Below are 20,669 nucleotides of genomic sequence, written 5' to 3' on the forward strand. Positions count from 1 at the left end.
TTGTTGAACAAACTATGTCTCAAGTATCTATATTTCTACTGAATCATTTTTATAAACCTTCCTGGAGAATGCATTTATGATTTCTTGTAGACAATAAATTGTGGAAAAGATGTGTGCTGGCTGTCCGTATAAAGTGTTGTTCTAAGACTAACATAACACTAGACAGAGGCAGGTCTCAAATCTGGTAACATTAATTAGTTGAATATTCCTTGTAGATAACATTATCATATGTGTCATATTGTGGTTGCTTCTTCATCAAAATGTATTTTATGCTTATATTTGATTAAGAAGCAGTTTTCTTTCCATACATTCAAGTCATACTTTTAGAGCCATGTCATGCGAAAATGGGTATTACGGCATATGATGCCTGTTTAACTCAGGCCAAGCCTGCACAATTGTGCAGGCTGATCAAGGACTACGATGTAATCTTAAAAATCAGGCAATGTTTCGTGGTCTCATGTAAATCCTGTCCGGAATGCGCAGATGCGAAGAAAAGTCCGGACTTCACTGAACAGTTTTACATCCTATACGCTAAGACGCGTTGATGTTGCCAATGTTCAGTGTGATTTCTCCCAAATCAGCAAATGAAATATTCGACGCTATTTATTCGGGTCTCCTGGCGTGTGGGTATGTCAAACATACGGAACAACCGTTTCGAAATGTTTTATACCACAACGCATTTTGATTTATGCAAGGCGATTTTGTACATGTACGCAACTATTTGTATAGATCCGTGATTTACTTCCACATGCAACTCTTACGGAGTTGGAGCGCATGTGTTTGTATATGCGAGCGTGCTCGAGTTGTCCAAGTCATGATATCTACTTCATGTCTTATGTAGACAAATGTTTGACTCACCAATAAAAGGACTGTCACGTAAGCCGGAACTTAATAATAAAAGTGAACACATTATAAAGTTTGCATAGCCCAAATCGTGAAATGATGAATGGGTGCTCGTAATTTTGCTGTTAAGTACACGGCCGTTTATCAAGGGCGCCACCTCTTTTTGGCGATGCATTAATCAATGAGCCAATGTTATTTCTGTGGTGACGCTAAGGACCGGGTGTTTCGAAATTTCTCGGATAATCATTCATGGTGTGTAGGTTATATATGTGTTGTTAAGCATATTTCGCTTTTTTGTTATCGGACAATATATAGTGCAATGCAGCGAAGATAAATTTATCCACAAATTTACATACACATACAACCACAACCCATTTGGAAACTTAAGGACCTTTATAAGTTGTGACATGGTGGCGTTTTTGAAAGCAAATCGATGCATTTTACATGTGTGACGAGAACATTTCCGCCCGATTTATTCGCGAAAGACATCAAACGATTGCGTTCAAAATGTACTAGTTGCTGCATGCACAGTCACATTGACATCTTGTAGATCTATTTGATAATTTTGTATTTTTCCAAAATAGATGAAGCCAATGGCAAGGATGTGGAGCTAACGATATGAGGTGGCGCCTATGCACGATATATGAATTGTCACATGGCTTACTCTTATTCCATTTTCATATATCTTTTATTTCTCAGCGTAAATACTTACACCCAAATCTAAACAGAACATATACACATTCTATAACAATAAACAATATGTAAATATATAAGTTACTTACTCAATTAATAAGTCAATCACCTGAAAAAAAAAACATATTGTGCGATATAAATAAAAAATATGTACTACCGGTATTCAATTTATCCAATAACTAAATTCACAACATTCTCAAAATAAGTTTTCTACAACAAATGTGTTTATACAAAAACAAAATTCACTAAGCAATTAAAAGATGTTACTTTTGCTTGAAACGATTAGTTTGTCCCCTATTACAATTGCTTAATTCAATAAAAAGGCACAGGTAAACGAATCTTACATTTAGGCAAACATATGTGATTTGTTCCTACATATATCTGCAAAAAGTAGGATAGCTTTGACTTAAATCGTTACCTATTTGTGTATTATACTCCGGCTTCTTTCCAGTTTTGTTATATATTCAATAAAATAAATCTCCAAAATTCTATACATCACATGTTTTTCATAATTATATAGACTTTACTTTTTGATTATATTTCATTTCGATTAAATTAAGGAAAAAAAAAGATCGAACACTCAACCTGGAATACGAAACAAAAAGTGTATTGTCGGCCCGAAAATAGCTGAAAATGTGCATTGGCGCCACCTCCTGTCATTTGCGCCACCTCCATGGCATTGGCTCCATCCCTTTTGGATTTTTGTTTATCTATAAGATCGACAAGAAGCCAGTGTTTTTGTGCATGGGACAATTTAAACATGTTCAAAGCAATGGTTTGATGTTGTTAGCGATTTCATTGGGTGAACTTTTATTTCGCGCTAGAAGTAAAAGATTAGGTGGAAAAAATAGAGACAAAAATGCAATATTGTTACATGTAAGTTTCTAGCAAAAACTTTGTGAAAGTTACGCGCAATAAAGACAATTTTAAGCTGTTTTGTACACATTTACATTATGGTTTTCAATACTGGCCAAGCCTTGTTTAATTTGATCTGTACGTCTAATATACACGAACATTTGACTGACTGACGGGGTCCTTAAATTACTCGGCCATGTGTTTTATTATTTTATCAATTATATGAAAAAACTATTAATATATTAAACATATAATTAGCGTACGTAAACATTATGATGCACACGGGCATGTAAATTTAATTTCGAACGCAATGTAGGTGATAAACTTAGGTGACTACACGAGCACACAGCGCTTAAAGAACTTATATGGCATATGAGAACATGTTAAATGAGAAACTTCATTTAAAGGAGCATTTTCACAGATTTTGGCATGCATTGAAGTTTGTCATTAAATGCTTTATCACGGTAAATATAAACATTGGATCTAAAAAGTACAGGATAGTATAGCATCATTTCTCTAATTATCATTTTATAGATATAATTATCATCATTGTTAATTTCAGATCTTGATCATTGTCGATGGAAATAAAGATCCTGAAGCAAATAGTTGATACTTATTTATGATCAAGACTGTGAAGACGACACCATGCCTGCAGTAAAGTGTCCGTTCCCTGACTGTGCCTACACAACAGCCGATCTAGATCCGGCCATCGTTGCGGCACTCATAACTGCCCACAGCGCCGTACACACATTGGCACCTGCCAAAACAGCCAGAGTAGAGAAAGTCAAGCGTCCTACAGTTACCGCCGCTGGATCCAGCGAGGACTGGGCCTACTTTCTCTCACGCTGGAATGATTATGTTGCTGCCACCAAACTGGATGGTCGAGACAAAGTGATCCAGTTGTTGGAATGTTGTGATGAACCTCTTCGGAGAGACCTAACGAGAACAACAGGTGGCAATCTAACTGACAAATCGGTGGACAATGTATTGGCAGCAATTCGTAAGCTAGCAGTGCGTGAAGAAAACACAATGGTGGCAAGAGTGACACTCCACAACATGAGACAAGATCGCGATGAATCTGTCCGCAACTTTGGTGCACGTCTGAGAGGACAGGCTGACATTTGCAAATTTGTGATTGACTGCAACAATTGTGCCGCCAAAGTTAATTACACTGAAGCAATCATGCGTGATGTTCTCACAAGAGGTGTTGCAGACCCTGACATTCAGCTTGACCTACTTGGTGATAAAAACCAGAACATGTCGCTAGAGGAAGTGTTCCAATTCGTGGAAGCCAAGGAAGCAGGAAAAAGGTCAGCTTCGAGACTTTTAGACTCCCATGCTGTTGGAGCAGCCACCAGTTACATGAAGCAGCAACAGTCCAGCAGAGACACCCAAGAAGCTTGCTCCTACTGTGGCAAACGTGGCCACGGAAAGAAAAGAACTGCACAGGAACGCAAGACTTTGAGAGTGTGTGCCGTAGTGTGGACAATCCAAGGCGCCCTTCACACACTCAGCCCAAAAACCTTGACAAGGAAAGTGCTCTGTTTGACGCATTATGTACTGTAGATTCCTCTCAAATACACCATCAGGATGTGAACATTGTGAACAATAATAAACACAGCATCCCGCTTGATCATCATGTCTATGACAACCTGTCTGACACTTGGATTCGCAGAAGCTCTAAGCCTCAACCATTCGTAAGAGTGTCTATACAGGCTCTTCCAGAGGACTACTTGGCACTTGGCATCAATCTTCCTAAACCGTCTCTAGCTACAGTGATACCGGCTATGGCTGATACCGGATGCCAGAGCTGCCTTGCCGGTCTCAAAGTTGTCCATCACCTTGGGTTACGTGAATCTGACCTAATCCCTGTGACAATGCGCATGCACACAGCGAACAACGATGGCATTAAAATTCTCGGTGCATTATTACTGCGGATGTCGAGCAAGGACTCTAGTGGTCAAGTAGTTGAAACCAGGCAGATGACATATGTTACTGACTCATCGGACAAACTTTTTCTGAGTCGAGAAGCCTGTATCAATCTTGGTATCATCACAGACAACTTTCCGGAAATCCATGCCTCACAACAATACAGTGCAGCAGCATTGAATGGTGAGGACAAAGCTCCATGTGGATGCCCTGCCCGTCAACTTCCGCCAGCTCCACCTAGTACATTACCATGCTCACCGACAGAAGAGAATCGTGTCAAACTTCAACAGTACCTCCTTGAGTTCTACAAAGCCAGCACCTTTAACACATGTGAACATCAAACACTTCGTCTGATGGACAGTCCGCCAATGAAACTTCTGGTAGATCCCAACGCTAAACCAGTTGCTTACCACACACCGGTACCAGTTCCAATCCACTGGCGAGATGCAGTCAAGGCAGGTCTTGACCAAGACGTACGACTTGGCGTCATTGAGCCTGTCCCTATTGGTGAGCCTGTCACTTGGTGCCATCGAATGGTTGTGTGTGCAAAGAAAAGTGGACAGCCAAGACGCACTGTTGATCTGCAGGCCCTTAATGCTCATGCCACACGTGAAACACATCACACACCATCACCTTTTCATCAAGCACGATCAGTCCCCCATGGGAAGAAGAAAACAGTCTTCGATGCATGGAACGGCTATCACAGTGTACCCCTGTGTGAGGAAGACCGCCATCTTACCACATTCATCACTCCCTGGGGAAGATATCGCTACAAAACTGCACCTCAGGGCTACATTGCTTCAGGTGATGGATACACCCGACGCTATGATGAGATTGTTGCAGACATCCCTCACAAAACCAAATGTATTGACGATGCATTGCTATGGGCTGATGATCTCGAGGACAGTTTCTTTCAAGCGGTACACTGGCTAGACATTTGCGGTCGAAATGGCATAACACTGAATCCAGAAAAGTTTGTGTTTGGAGCTGATGTTGTGGAATTTGCAGGATTTGAAATTACACGCAACGATGTAAGACCCTGCCAGAGATACTTACAAGCCATCCTTAACTTCCCCACGCCAAAAGACATTACAGATGTGCGTTCCTGGTTTGGTCTAGTAAACCAGGTATCATATGCTTTCAGCATGGCCGAAAGAATGCTACCCTTTAGGGAACTTTTGAAACCTGTCACTCCATTCAACTGGAATGAACATCTCCAGAACGTCTTCGATGAGTCAAAACTACTGATCGCCAGCGAAATAGAAGAAGGTGTTCGTATCTTTGACCCCAAAAGACCCACATGTCTGGCGACCGACTGGTCAAAAGTGGGTATTGGATTCTGGCTCCTTCAAAAGCACTGCACATGCTCAAAGAAGGAACCCTTCTGTTGCCCATCTGGATGGAAGATCACAATTGTTGGCAGCAGATTCACTCATCCAGCAGAGTCTCGCTATGCGCCGGTTGAGGGTGAAGCTCTTGCCGTCGCAGATTCCCTTGACAAGGCCAGGTACTTTGTCCTAGGCTGCGCAGACCTCATCATTGCTGTTGACCATAAGCCTCTTCTCAAGATATTCACAGACCGATCGCTTGAGGACATCTCTAATACTCGTCTAAGAAACTTGAAAGAGAAAACGCTACGCTACAAGTTCCGTATGGTCCACATCCCAGGTGTCAAACATCGCGCCACTGACTGTCTATCACGTCATCCAATCAGTGATGCAGAAAAGCTGATGTTGCCAGATGATGAGACACATATCAATTCAACCTCTGTGTGTCCAGCTAGCCGCAGTACTCTCATGACTGGTTTGAGAATGCAGGAAGATCAGGAAGACTCCATAGATGAATGCGTCATTGCAGGTGTTGTTTCATCCCTCAATGCTCTCAACCTTCGATCAGTCACCTGGGACAGAGTTCGCACAGCCACAGCTAGCGATACAGACATGCTAGCATTGACCGACATCATCGAATCTGGTATCCCGGAACACCGTCACCAGCTGCCAGAATCGCTCAGAGACTACTTTCAGTACCGTGAAGGTCTATCTACAGTCGATGGCGTCATCCTATACAAAGACCGTATTGTCATACCACCATCACTGAGAGACGAAGTACTTGAGGCTTTGCACGCAGCTCACCAAGGTGTCACCTCCATGGTTGCTAGGGCAGAGACATCAGTATTTTGGCCAGGAATCACACCTGCCATTACGGCTCTTCGTACCAGTTGCCAACAATGCAACCGTAGTGCACCATCAAATCCTAGCGCACCACCAGTACCTCCATTAAGTCCAGAGTATCCATTCCAGTGCTTATGTGCTGACTATTTCAGCTACCAAGGGCATCATTTCCTTGTTGTAGTGGACCGTTATTCCAACTGGCCAATTGTAGAGCAGTCAGCTAACGGAGCCCAAGGACTGATCACATGTCTTAGACGTATCTTTGTGACATATGGAATACCTGATGAACTTGCCTCTGATGGTGGCCCTGAATTCACTGCTGTAGCCACACGTCAATTCCTGAGTGATTGGGGTGTACACCATCGCCTATCCTCCGTAGCCTTCCCACACAGCAACTGTAGGGCCGAAATTGGTGTAAAGACAGTGAAGCGTCTCCTTATGGATAACACAACTTCCACTGGTGACATAAACACAGATGCCTTCCAGCGTGCCATGCTTCAGTACAGAAACACACCAGACAGGGATACCAAACTCTCTCCAGCCATGTGCATATTTGGCCGCCCCATTCGAGACTTCATACCAATTCCACCTGGAAAGTATAAACCTCATGAAACTTGGTTAAGCACATCACTGGCCCGTGAAGAAGCCTTGCGAAACAGGCACATGCGGTGTGCAGAAAAACTGTCAGAGCACACTCAGAGATTACCACCTCTAGCTGTGGGAGACAATGTTCGCCTGCAAAACCAGATTGGACTCTATCCTCGCAAGTGGGACAAGACTGGCGTGGTAATTGAAGTTCGCCAATTTGACCAGTATGTGGTACGACTTGATGGCTCAAGACGGGTAACCCTTCGCAATAGGAAGTTCCTACGAAAGTATGTCCCCGTTCAACTACAACCACGACGGCTGTCCATTGATAGTGACCTAGCACTCAGGCTACCTGCAGCAACAACTGAAAATCCCACAGGACACTCCATCACACCAGCAGTGACCCCAACACATGCAACCAGATCTACGCCGGCTGCAACCAACACCGGGATCCCAACTCACTCTGCTCCTCACCCTACTGCGTCACCCAGTAAGGTAACGCCAAGCAGCAGTGAGACACCCAGCCGAGGTAACCTGCAGCAGAGTCGTCGTCAGCTAGCCTATACTGAGCCTCCGAGTCCTGACAGTCGACCAGTAGACGTTTCCGTGGACACAGGACCAAGTCGTGAGACACCAAACCGCACAACCCCGCCAACGGACCTGTTGTGCCTTCCAGTCAGACGATCAGGAAGAACTAGAACTGCCCCAGAGTGGCAGAAAGACTATGTCATGTGATTGTTGACAAAGACTCATATAGTTGACCACATCAAAGACATTTGCCTTTTCTTGTTGTTAAAAAGTTCTCTTTTTTTTCTCTTACTTTATAAGGGAGTAGACCTGGTGGGCTCCAATGTTCCCAGTACTTTTTGTTATCAGTCTTTGTTTCAACTTCAGTTAAAGTGTAATATTATTTCATATGAACATTTCATACCCAAAGACTTGGGGGGAGATACAGGATAGTATAGCATCATTTCTCTAATTATCATTTTATAGATATAATTATCATCATTGTTAATTTCAGATCTTGATCATTGTCGATGGAAATAAAGATCCTGAAGCAAATAGTTGATACTTATTTAAAAAGCTCCAGTAAAAAATCAAGAATAATATTTTTTTAAAGTAGAAAAAAGGAACCCTCAACAGGGTTCGAGCCACTGACCGCTGGAGTCCTGAAGTAAAAGTCTGCCACTTAGACCACTCGACCATCCGTGCTCACATGACGAAGGATGTATTTTATACTTTATGTAAGTAATCCTCGTAGTTTCACAAAATATAATGACAACAACAGAACGCTCCAAATTATCCTATCGTTTCGCGTAGCAACGCTTCAGGTTTTTAAATCGTCAAAAGATGCATATAATGGTTATTTTAGAGCATGCTAAATGTTCAATACGTATTACTGTTTCCTCAAAAATATCATAACTAAAACGAAAATTTGCGAATCTGAAACAACTTTTTTTTTATTTTGTCAATTTACCCAAACGTGAAAAAGCCCCTTTAAAAATCGAAATGATTTATACCATCTTTGGTTAATTGAATAATAATGCTTTAACAACTAAACATGTCTTTTTAAAACGCCTGCGTAAAAATACGTAAAATATTTATGGATAAAGATGTCCATGTGTCGAGCTTGCATCGCGATTTTAGTGCGTCGAAAGTACGACGATCGCGAGCCTTTTCGTTCATTGCAATGTCGCCGCTCTCGACATAAGAGCTAGCGCGTTCATTTGTCGGTCGTGCGTCAAACAACTGTCATGATGGACCCGTGCGCCCATCGGGCGTCGAATTCAGACCTTACTCCCGTTGTATTCCTTTAAATTTTCCCGCCTAGAACCGGAATGTGTGTATGCGGATGAAGAACGACGGCTTTTCGGGCACCGAATGATGACTTCCATTCCTGGAATACTTACCTTACGATCACCACAGGGCAATTGTTGTCGGCGCAAACTTACAAGTATGCAATTCGTCGATCATGTTTTCTTTGTTTTTATATGTTTAGGTATACAAATGGAACACAATGAATGTTCATTCACTCGCACCAACCAAATCCCACATGTAAAATATAGATCCCAGAGATGTTTTAGCAACTCCGACTGGTCAATGTCAGCGTCAAAATAATGTGTTTGAGTGGGGAGGCGGAAAACTACAACGGGCGAGGCATGGTCAGGGGTGATAACCTCAAAAAAGGGTTAGGGTAAGGGTTAGGATTAGGGGTAGGGTTAGGGTTAGGGTTGGGTTTAGGCTAACCCAAACCCTAACCCGACCCCTAACACTAACCCAAACCCTAACCTTAACCCTCTAACCCCCCATGCGCAATACCATACCATGCCTCGCCCCTTGTAGTTTTCCGCCTCCCGTTTGAGTGCGCCCATTGATTGAATGGAAGCCATTGCTTGGCCAATTCGGAACATTATCGAGGGATATGGTATTTACCATTCATAACTCAAGTTGCCATGCGCTTCTCCATTTAGACCACCGATGCCGGTGCATGTGAGTTTGTGTGGTGTCTACATACTATATACGATTGGGGTTTTCTACAGGTGATACAGTATACTCCAGCTTCCCGCCACAGCACAAAATCACGCAAAAATGGAATACTTTTCAGTAAAAATAAACTCGGAATTATAGCTTGGTTCAAAATTAGTTAAACTTTACTGAGTCTAGTCAGAGTGCTGTAACACACTCTAGGTCCATGCCTCAAGCTCAAAGGGACCTTATTAAATGGACTGTCCAACAGTCAAAAGCGTCGTTCGACGCGAATCGATATTTTGGGGAACTACGAGGATTGCTTAAATAGCTAAAAAAACATCTGCAATAGTCGTGAGCGTGGATGGTCGAGTGGTAAAGTCGGGAGACATTTTACTCCATAACTCCATGAGTCTAGGGGTCAGTTGTTCGACCCCTGTGGAGGTTAACGTTTTTCCTTCTTTTTTTAAATTTGTATTCTTATTTTTTTACTGGAGAGTTTTAGTTCAAATGTTTAAATTTATCAATATAAAGCATTTTAAGCAGTTAATGACAAGCTTTAATACATGCCAAAATATATAGGACAGTCCCTTAAACTATGAAATTCACATGAGTATGCTTAAACGGATAAAGGTAATTTGTGTTGTTCGCCGAATTTGACCTCCCTTTCAATTGACGTCATTACTTACCGGATGTATTCGTTTTTTGGCGCAAGAAACGGAAATATCCGAAGGACGAAGCTTGTTGATCACGAACTTAAAGGAATATTGGCATATCGTTTTCGAATAATTTATGATTATCTCAATACATGTATATTATTTGTCAAAATCAATCATACGTATGATATATTTGTGACAAATATTTTAAACCTTGAATGTTGTGTCTGAATTGATTATGTTTTTTACATTTGAGAACCGTTTCGTGATGGAAGTGACATTCCAATTTTACTCCACTTTATTTACAGTCTTGAACTTTTGACGGTCTGGAAAGGGAAGGATTGATACATTATTGTGTAAGAAGAATGGCTAAAACTGCCGTGTTTCGGAATTAATCAAGGATATGAACGTAAGATTCACATACTTTTCTTAACTGTTTGGATTGCTTCTTGTGTTGATACTGATCCAAACGTATCAATCGCAAAATGTACAAATACAATCATCCATATTTAGAAATAAAGAAAATGTGAGAACCTTGTCCTAGAACAAGTTGTTTAGTTGATTTGATTGTTTTGAGTTCACCCCCCCCTTTGTGGCTCGATTACAGTCTACAAATTACCAGCTTTTAATTAATCTCGATTGTGATTACTTGGTGATAATTCTCGTTGTAAAATAAATTAATTCGGTTTGTGTTTAGTTCTGGCTGCAATAACTTGAAATGTTGCTTTTTATATTTTATGACCGCGACAAAATGTATGGTAAAACCAGGGCTATAGCAGTGTTTTTTTCAGTTTTGGGGGAAGGGGGTCAGGTTCCCTGAGGGGGGGGGGGGGGGAAATTCGCGTGTAAAAGGGGAAATTTCTATGCTTAGCTAGTAACAGTACAAAATCAAGTTTTAACACTATAATTCACCATTCAGAGGGAGAAAAACACAATTCAAACTCTTTTATTCATAAACATGTTATGTTCATGTTCAAAGTTCAACATTTCTTGGCTTTTCAGCAAATTTATCAATTATTCATGTGACCTCCTTTTCACCAAGTCTCTCCGTGTGCAGACAAAGTCTGATCAGGGACTCCAGTGTAGCTTCCCCAAGCCTGTTTCTCTGTGGCATGCAAAGCAGGTTGAGCAAACTAAACAGTCTTTCAACACTCTCTAGACCGGACGTTTCTGGCGTTTCACTGCCGGTATTTGAAGAAGACTGACTTTTAAGTTGTACTTGTTTGAAAAGAATATCAATTAAAAACAGATTTGTCAATTTTTTTATGATAGCTTTTGTTGTTGTGCGACATGTTGGAATACGTATGGTTTGCGGTAGATGTCGTAAAGCGAAAGTCGTGATAGTGAACTACAGTACAGCCAAAGCGGAACAAACGTATTTCGCGATCCGCGGCGGCAAGGCGAAACGAGTCGATGCCGCGTCAGTCGTTGAAGCCGCGTCAGTATGCGGCGGCAAGTCGCATTTCGCCGCGAAACTTCGCATCTGTCCGCCGAGGCATGCCGCGGTCCGCGACATGATGCCGAGTCGATGCGATCATGAAATATTTTTTTTTTAATTATTAGTTACATGTAGTTAACAAATTTTGAAAGAACAATTATAATAATAATTAAAATCATAATAAATTTATTGTGCGCGGATTGTATTAGCATATACATGTAAGCATGGTTAATGTGTCTGGCCAATTATTAAGTTTGTTTCCCGCCCGTAGCGTATGTATTTCACACATAAACAAGGTCACGTAATTATGTTTTCGCACATACAAGTGGTCAAGGCTCCAGCATATGGTGGATTTATAAATTAATTGCATGTTGATTCCGCTATTATATTTTAGCTGAGAAAATTAGCAGTTTGAAGCCACATCAATAATCAAGACGGTGACGACGTATTTGTAGTTTTGTTAATTATCAGCTTATTATAACTATTGTTTGAATATGCGTATATAAACATGTTTTATTTTGTTCATATTATACAGTTAATATCGCTACTAATTACCCGATAATCCCGTATATTCCAGTTTTAAAGCAAATGCTGGTTAATATTTACGATACACAAACATTCTCGATATTTCCTTAAGTATCAAATACATTTTGGTATTTGTTACTATTTATAGAGATGATGAAATAACGTCTAATCGGGGCGTTTTTTTTCTCCACTGAACACGCGATTTACGCCTGACGTGATGTTCATGTATTTATACAACACAAAATACACCCAAACTTTCCAAAGGACGTTCTACATGTCTGCATAATTTTCGCGCGCTTTTTATGAAACAAAGGATATTTTGGCACTGTTTATTTGACGCTAGAATTTGCCAAAGGACGCGTTAGCATTAAAATTCGGAAGTCAGCGATTTTCCTCCTTCTTTATAAAGTACCGGTAAACGGTACTTTCCCAATCGAACGAAAATTCCCAAATTCCCAAAACGGTACTTTCCCAATCGAGCGAAAATTCCCAAATTCCCAATCGGCATCTGGAAAAATCCCAATCAGCGTCCGAATTTTTTCTCAAAACGATAGAAAGTTTCGTAAAAAAAACAACTTTCGGCGAGCGAACAAAGAAAATCGTATAGTTGTGTGTAACCACGCGCTCGATTAATTTCGGGTTTTATTATTCAGCGCATTCAATCAATAGAGTTGTTACTGCTTCCGGTTCTTTTGCCAGGCAGCCAGCGTACTGTTTTACGTCGGTTTGTAACCGTATCGTAGTTTGAAATGAGTCATATAAGCAAATATTATGCCAAAAAACCAATCGGAACCATCTATCACAGGACACATTGACAGCAATAATGATGCTGTGCAGGGAGGGATGCAAGCAACTGAGTGATGATCAAACATCAAAGATTGTTGAAATTTTCACAAAAATGAAAGAGAGAGACATTGCTTTAAAAGAGATTAAAACAACTAGTAATTGATTTGGTGTGTTCTTTATAATATTTTGTTACTTATATAAACTTTATAACTTAATGGTCATTAAGGCATGCCTGCAAATGATTATTTAAATGGGTATGTTCAATTAAGTATGAACTGTATGATGTATTCAATAAGACCCAAACTTCACGACGCGATTTTCCCAATTTCAGGATTTCACGACTCGATTTTTCCCAATTTTGAGGTTTTCACGACTCAATTTTTCCCAATCGGACCGGTACGGGTACTTTTCCCAATTGGACAAGGAAAATCGCTGGAAGTGTGTTTCGGATAACAAATTTAATAATGATAATCGAACGAAACATAAACAGTTGCGCGTAATTAATTCTACGCTACACATACATGTATGTACATGTAGGTGGATATCTTTTCACTTGATCCGCCGCGTACGTATGCGGCGGATTTACTCCGCGAAAGTACGCGTGGTTAATACAGACTCGGCGTCGTTGCGCGGATCGATGCCGAGTGCCACGGCGATACGCCGCGTGAACACATGATTCGGCCGCCGCGGACTAATAATCTGGCCGTGGCGTAGCCGCGGATTATGTTTGTGCCGCTTTGGCTGTACTGTACGTACTGTTTGCGGTAAAGGCTACAATAAAGTAAACACGTGGATGCAGTTCAGGAAAATTGTAGTAAATAACAGGGGTGTCAATTTTCCGGATTATTCCGGAAATCCGGATTTGAGCCGTCCAGGGTTGATTTTGTGGTGAATGTAAATCCGATGAGTTTGTTTAAGGGGAGTGGGGGTAGGGACAAAATTATTTTAGTGCGGGATCATTTCAGAACGAATATTGTTATAGCATCGTCGGCATTCCGGACATATTTGCGCTTGGTACCGATTTTATTTATTGATTTCTGATTGGTAAGCGGCTGGCACTGACATGAGCAGTAACTGACAAAGTAAAGCACTGCAATATCATATTTTAAAACAATATGTTAATCAAATTATATATTGACTGCGTATTTGCTAGGTTACTGGTTACTGGTTTACATTTTCTGCAGTCAAACGATATGCATATTTTATTTCATTTGCAAATGATGTATCGGGACATGTTTTCGGACAGTCGTTTTCGGATACGGTATGGTTTGTCCATTTTAATTTAATTTTGAAGGTCTTAATATCATTTGTATAGAATGACAAATACACATGCGTTGTTACGGATGGTTTGGTTTATAATATTTTGCATTGTACTCACCAGAAAATGCACCTAGAAAGACTATAAAAAAAGAACAATAAGCTAGGGCTCGGGGGGTTGGGCCCTCCTACGGCCTCAGACTCTCGGCTTAATTTTTCCGGATTTCAAATTTGGGACAATTGACACCCCTGAAATAAGTAACGAAAGACGTATCAGCGATTTTCCTTGTCCAATTGGGAAAAGTACCCGTACCGGTCCGATTGGGAAAAATTGAGTCGTGAAAACCTCAAAATTGGGAAAAATTGAGTCGTGAAATCCTGAAATTGGGAAAATCGCGTCGTGAAGTTTGGGTCTTATTGAATACATCATACAGTTCATACTTAATTGAACATACCCATTTAAATAATCATTTGCAGGCATGCCTTAATGACCATTAAGTTATAAAGTTTATATAAATAACAAAATATTATAAAGAACACACCAAATCAATTACTAGTTGTTTTAATCTCTTTTAAAGCAATGTCTCTCTCTTTCATTTTTGTGAAAATTTCAACAATCTTTGATGTTTGATCATCACTCAGTTGCTTGCATCCCGCCCTGCACAGCATCATTATTGCTGTCAATGTGTCCTGTGATAGATGGTTCCGATTGGTTTTTTGGCATAATATTTGCTATTATGACTCATTTCAAACTACGATAAGGTTACAAACCGACGTAAAACAGTACGCTGGCTGCCTGGCAAAAGAACCGGTAACAGTAACAACTCTATTGATTGAATGCGCTGAATAATAAAACCCGAAATTAATCGAGCACGTGGTTACACACAACTATACGATTTTCTTTGTTCGCTCGCCGAAAGTTGTTTTTTTACGAAACTTTCTATCGTTTTGAGAAAAAATTCGGACGCTGATTGGGATTTTTCCAGATGCCGATTGGGAATTTGGGAATTTTCGCTCGATTGGGAAAGTACCGTTTTGGGAATTTGGGAATTTTCGTTCGATTGGGAAAGTACCGTTTACCGGTACTTTATAAAGAAGGAGGAAAATCGCTGCGTATTTAAATGAGGTATTGATTAAAATTGAATAACACTTCAGAGAGGGGAATTTTAAAAATATTTGGGGGGAAAATATATACTCCAAAGATGGGGGAATGGGGCTGAATAACGCCGAATATTTCATAAAAAAAAAACACTGTATAGATAGCAAGCGTACTTGCGTTATTACGCAATTAAAATAGCCAAAAACATAATTAAATTAAAAATAAAGCGTATAAAAACGCAAATACAAGTTTAATAACGTAATTCCCGTAAAAAACCTTGCGTCACGTAACGCAATTCTTACAAACATCAGGCTAATTTTTTAGACTGGTTATTTTCTGTTCAAAATGTACCGCATAGTTTATATGCCGTCCTATTAAGAAAATAAGGCAGTCTTTCCAGCGGTTATCAATATTAGGGGTACAGTTAAGTCCGGTAATCTTCCGCGTCCGGTAATCTTGCGCACTTCACATTTGCGAATCTCGCAGATGACAAATGGTTTTCTTTAGTGATGAATGATGGAATTTCACATTTTTAATAAATAACGGATTTAAAAGGTACGTATTCCATGCAAAATAAAATTCGATCATAAACACTGGCCACTTACGAAAAATTCGAAATGAATCACAAATTCCCTGCAGTCTTTAGCGTTTTCATACTTTAAATTAAGAATTAATAAATCCAACGTGTAATTTAGCATTCCATTGCACAATATCCGATCAATTATGGTATTTTTGGCCATGAAAATATATCACACCAGACCGACAAAGTCAATTATTTCCGGTAGCCATTATTTCCCGCCATTCTGTCAAACCAATTTGGTATGATCTCCGCATGCGCAATGGCCAAGTTTTGATATTTCTGTAAACTATGGAAGCATGATAGTGGTAAAATCAAACCCGTTGTGCATAAACATTTTTTTTCACACATACCGGTACTTTTTTATTAATTGTACACTATCACTAGTGACTATATTATTATGCCCCCCTTCGAAGAAGAGGGGGTATATTGCTTTGCTCATGTAGGTCTGTCGGTCGGTCGGTCTGTCGGTCCGTCCACCAGGTGGTTGTCAGACGATAACTCAAGAACGCTTGGGCCTAGGATCATGAAACTTCATAGGTACATTGATCATGACTCGCAGATGACCCCTATTGATTTTGAGGTCACTAGGTCAAAGGTCAAGGTCACGGTGACCTGAAATAGTTAAATGGTTTCCGGATGATAACTCAAGAAAGCATACGCCTAGGATCATGAAACTTCATGGGTAGATTGATCATGACTCGCAGATGACCCCTATTGATTTTTAGGTCACTAGGTCAAAGGTCAAGGTCACGGTGACCCGAAATAGTAAAATGGTTTTCGGATGATAACTCAAGAACGCATACGCGTATGATCATGAAACTTCATAGGTAGATTGATCATGACTTGCAGATTACCCCTATTGATTTTGAGGTAACAAGGTCAAAGCTCAAGGTCACGGTGACCCGAAATAGTAAAATGATTTTCGGATGATAACTCAAGAACGCTTTTGCCTAGGATCATGACACTTCATAGGTACATTGATCGTGACCCGCAGATGACCCCTATTGATTTTCAGGTCACTAGGTCAAAGGTCAAGGTCACAGTGACAAAAATCGTATTCACACAATGGCTGCCACTACAACGGACAGCCCATATGGGGGGCATGTATGTTTTACAAACAGCCCTTGTTTGTTGATTTGTAATGAACAAAAACTGCACTAGAAATCCACATTTAATTTCAATGGTTTTACAAACTGATTTTAAAAATATTTTTCTGGAATGTTTTTTTATCAATAATTGGACCCCATATGTCTACAATTTTGCCTAAACGAGGTCGCAAGATTACCGGACACTGTGATAGTTTGAAAATGAGGTGAGTCATGTTTGATTTGAAATCAAATCGGACAGTTCTTCACTGAATTAATCAGATATTTTGTGTAAATAAGCACATAATTTTATTATTTCCATAATAAATTTAGATATTATGTTGTCAATTTATAAAAGAACATGTTTTTAAACCAATTGACCCTTTACTGGGCAAGATTACCGGACAGCATCGTAGTATTGTAATTATTCGTAGAAATGTCCAATTTCAACTTTCATTTTCAAGGTATTCAACTCAAAATGACCCGAAAACGGGTGCATCGCTTTGAACAGCCATAACCTTTTCAATTGTGCAGCGATTTTCACGAATTCTGTCTTATTCAACGAAAAAGAAATGAGCTTTGATCACAAATTCAGTAATTGTTTGTTGTTATAAGGGCTGTAACGATACATTCGAATATTCAAATTTCTCGAATACGGCTGTGGATGAATCGTATTCGTTATTCGCCACCTCTCGAACCTATTATTTGACTAATACAAACAGTGTGGTTTCTAGTTTGAAAGTTTGATCATCTTATCTAAGTTATCTTACCTTACAAATGAAGGTTCATACAATAAACCCCTATATTTAAATGTTCTTCTCCTTATTCCGGCATTTTTCATCATGTTTACCCCACCCACTATGTTACACAGTGAGATTATCAACAAAAACAGCAGGCACCGGTTGAATATTTACGACATTGACTTGAAAAATCTTTCGATGGTTGTTTAATGTACATTAAGGTAAATATGAGTGATTTGATGCTCAAACATACACACAAAGGATTAGCAGATGGAATTTCTTTTTGGTTTATCTTAAAGACAATGATTGTGCAACTTATTAACAAACATGGAGCCTAGCAAAGGGAAGGCTATTGCTATATTAATTGTTCTTCTCAAAGATTTTATTGGTACTAGTCATGTTTTCAAACTGTTGTCAAAGTTTAAGCAGTTCTAATCAGTGTTTTGTTATTTCAAAGTGTTATATTTCATATTTTCAGTATGCAAATTGCAATGATACTCAATTAATCAAATTGACAAATATTCTTTACTTTACAATGTAATTGCAAGTTGTCAGTATTACTTTTGTTCATTGAAATTCAAATTCGCGAATAAATATTCGTATTCGCCACCCTGTATTCGTGATACGTATCGTATTCGTCACCTAGTGTATTCGTTACAGCCCTAAGTTGTTATGTACAGGTACCTTTTTGAATTCCATTTATATACTACACTGTATAAATAATATAGTAACCTTAGTCAGGGATTTCAATAGACGCAGAATCCTGCGTTTTGACGCGAGCAAATTAAAAATGCCTCATTTTTGATGCAACCCTTTTTTCTGCTGTGCGTCATTTTAACGCGTCGAAAATTTGACCCGTGCGTCAGTCAGTTAACATCTCGAGTTCCATGGTAATAAATCCTGCTGTGCTCCTAATTGAAATTAATGTTTCAGTATTTGAAACTCGGTCTATAATCGAGGGAATACCCCGGGCGTTGTTTATCTTATCTCATCTCTTCCAATACACATGTCACCGTCTAAATAGTGCGTGCCCACTTACTGGGTAATTAGCAGCAGTGATTACCTGATAATTGATTGACCATCCGATAATTGCAGGTTTTTTGCAGACTTTTCAGACGGCACGGTTAAAGAAAGTCGGCAAAATTAATTAAAGTAAAAAACATATTGATCAAAGGTCTATTAATTACGTAGATCCAATAGTAGATCTAAGTCCAGCGAGTTTTGTCAGTTGTTAATCCACCGATAATTACGAGTAACACCCATCTTATATAAACTGGAATCACAGTTCATTTTTTATACTAATAAGTATTAATACTACACATAAACATTGAGAAAACACATTTTCTCGATAAGATATAAATTCTCCGAGTAGAATTAAATTGCTGCGTCATGACCTTCGACATTGTAAATGGCGGACTTAACATTCAACCCGCGTTCAATTCAAAGCTGGCGTTTCAAATTGCAAGTAATGGCGATTCAATAATGGAGAAAGCATTAACTGGATTTAACAAACATTTGATAAGGTTTGTTAAACCCGATAACTACAAGAAAAATTTGGATTATTAAGGTAAAACTACTACAGGTAAGGCATTCCAAAGTGTACATATTTCGGACATGTATAGTATTCGGATAAACAGTAATAGATATACTAGATGTTCCATGCATTTAGATTGTGTTTTGTTAGAAAAGCTATCATAGGGATGGTGATAATATAATGACGATAAATATGTGATGAAAAGGTGCTACCGGTACATATCTTAAATTATTTAAATGTGTTAAAAGACTTAAATGTGTTATAACTTTAGTAAAAGGAAGTATATTTAATGTACCAATTCATTAAAATATGTTGTGTTATGTTTCATGGTATTGTTATTTAATAAAGCAGTATAACTTTTTAAGATATTGTGTTACTCTTAGAGCATATTTTTATCTAAAAAACTGAATGATACAGACAAAAACACAATTAACAGGCTTCAAAATTGACCCCACCATTTTTCAATTTGATTCCTCAAAATTTCAGTCCAGGGGTCATTGACTCCTGGTTTTTAAAATCTACTGAAATCCCTGCTTAGTAGATTTGTATTATCATTCCCTAAATTACCCAATTGAGTTAAAAAAAACCTGTGGTGAAAAACCCAATTAAGCTCAAAAGTAGGGGGTGATTTTTTTTGCTAAACTCTATTCAATTTACAAAAACCCTATTGTTGTCAAAAACAGAGGGTGAATTACCCAATACATGTATACCCCAAAGTTATCTATAGCCCTGTTAAAACCCACATATCAAAGTTTGCCAGTCTTTGATACTTGATGGACAGTAATCATAAAAAATTTCAACATAGTTTGCTTTGAATGCTCTGTGCTTCTATAAGTTCCTATGAACAGATTATAGTTCTTTATGGCTAAAGCAAACACTTTGTATAGTAGTTTCTTGTTGAGTCGTGGTTTCTTTTAGAGTCGTGGTTATAAAGATCACTTGAAATTATGTCATTAAACGTTCCAAAATTATACAGTTGTTAGAAAAATAGTTTTGACCAGGTCAACATCTTTTTTCGTATAAATAAAAAATGCGACAAAAACAGGCAGGGCCCTCACACTACTTTGGGGGAAGGGGTCCGCAGCCCTTAGGAGGGGGAATTTTCGCGGCGTTTCCCATTTTGGGGGATTTTTTTACTTACTCTCTCATTATTTCATTTGTACATGTTTGCACTATATTCATTGCATTTTTCATAATTTAGTATGTTTGAAAAGATTAAATTGAAATAGAATTGAGATATAATAATCATGAGACACATTTTTTTTTTTTTTTTTAGGGGGAATTTTTCCCCCCAAAAGGGGAAAAAAGTATACTTTTCAGGTGGGGGACTGCCGCCGAAATTCGGCGGCAGATTTGATATTGTACAATATTGTAATTCATCCGAGCTCTTATCAAATATTTCCTCTTTTATAAATTGGTCTTAT

General features: G+C 39.2%; 2 protein-coding genes across 3 annotated transcripts in view; both read left to right on the forward strand.

Annotated features, from left to right (window-relative positions):
- LOC127882362 (uncharacterized) overlaps window positions 1-20,669 on the forward strand; it is a 175,660-nt gene that overhangs the window by 18,000 nt on the left and 136,991 nt on the right. The gene's annotated exons all lie outside the window — the stretch shown is intronic.
- Window positions 10,338-20,669, forward strand: part of LOC127882325 (homeodomain-interacting protein kinase 2-like) — a 125,613-nt gene continuing 115,281 nt past the window's right edge. For both annotated transcript variants that reach the window (XR_008050503.1, XM_052430889.1), the window contains exon 1: window positions 10,338-10,610. The gene's annotated coding sequence lies outside the window, so the exon portion shown is untranslated. The remainder of the gene's footprint in view (window positions 10,611-20,669) is intronic.

The sequence above is a fragment of the Dreissena polymorpha genome, chromosome 1, assembly GCF_020536995.1.
Source record: "Dreissena polymorpha isolate Duluth1 chromosome 1, UMN_Dpol_1.0, whole genome shotgun sequence".
Lineage (NCBI taxonomy): Eukaryota > Metazoa > Mollusca > Bivalvia > Myida > Dreissenidae > Dreissena > Dreissena polymorpha.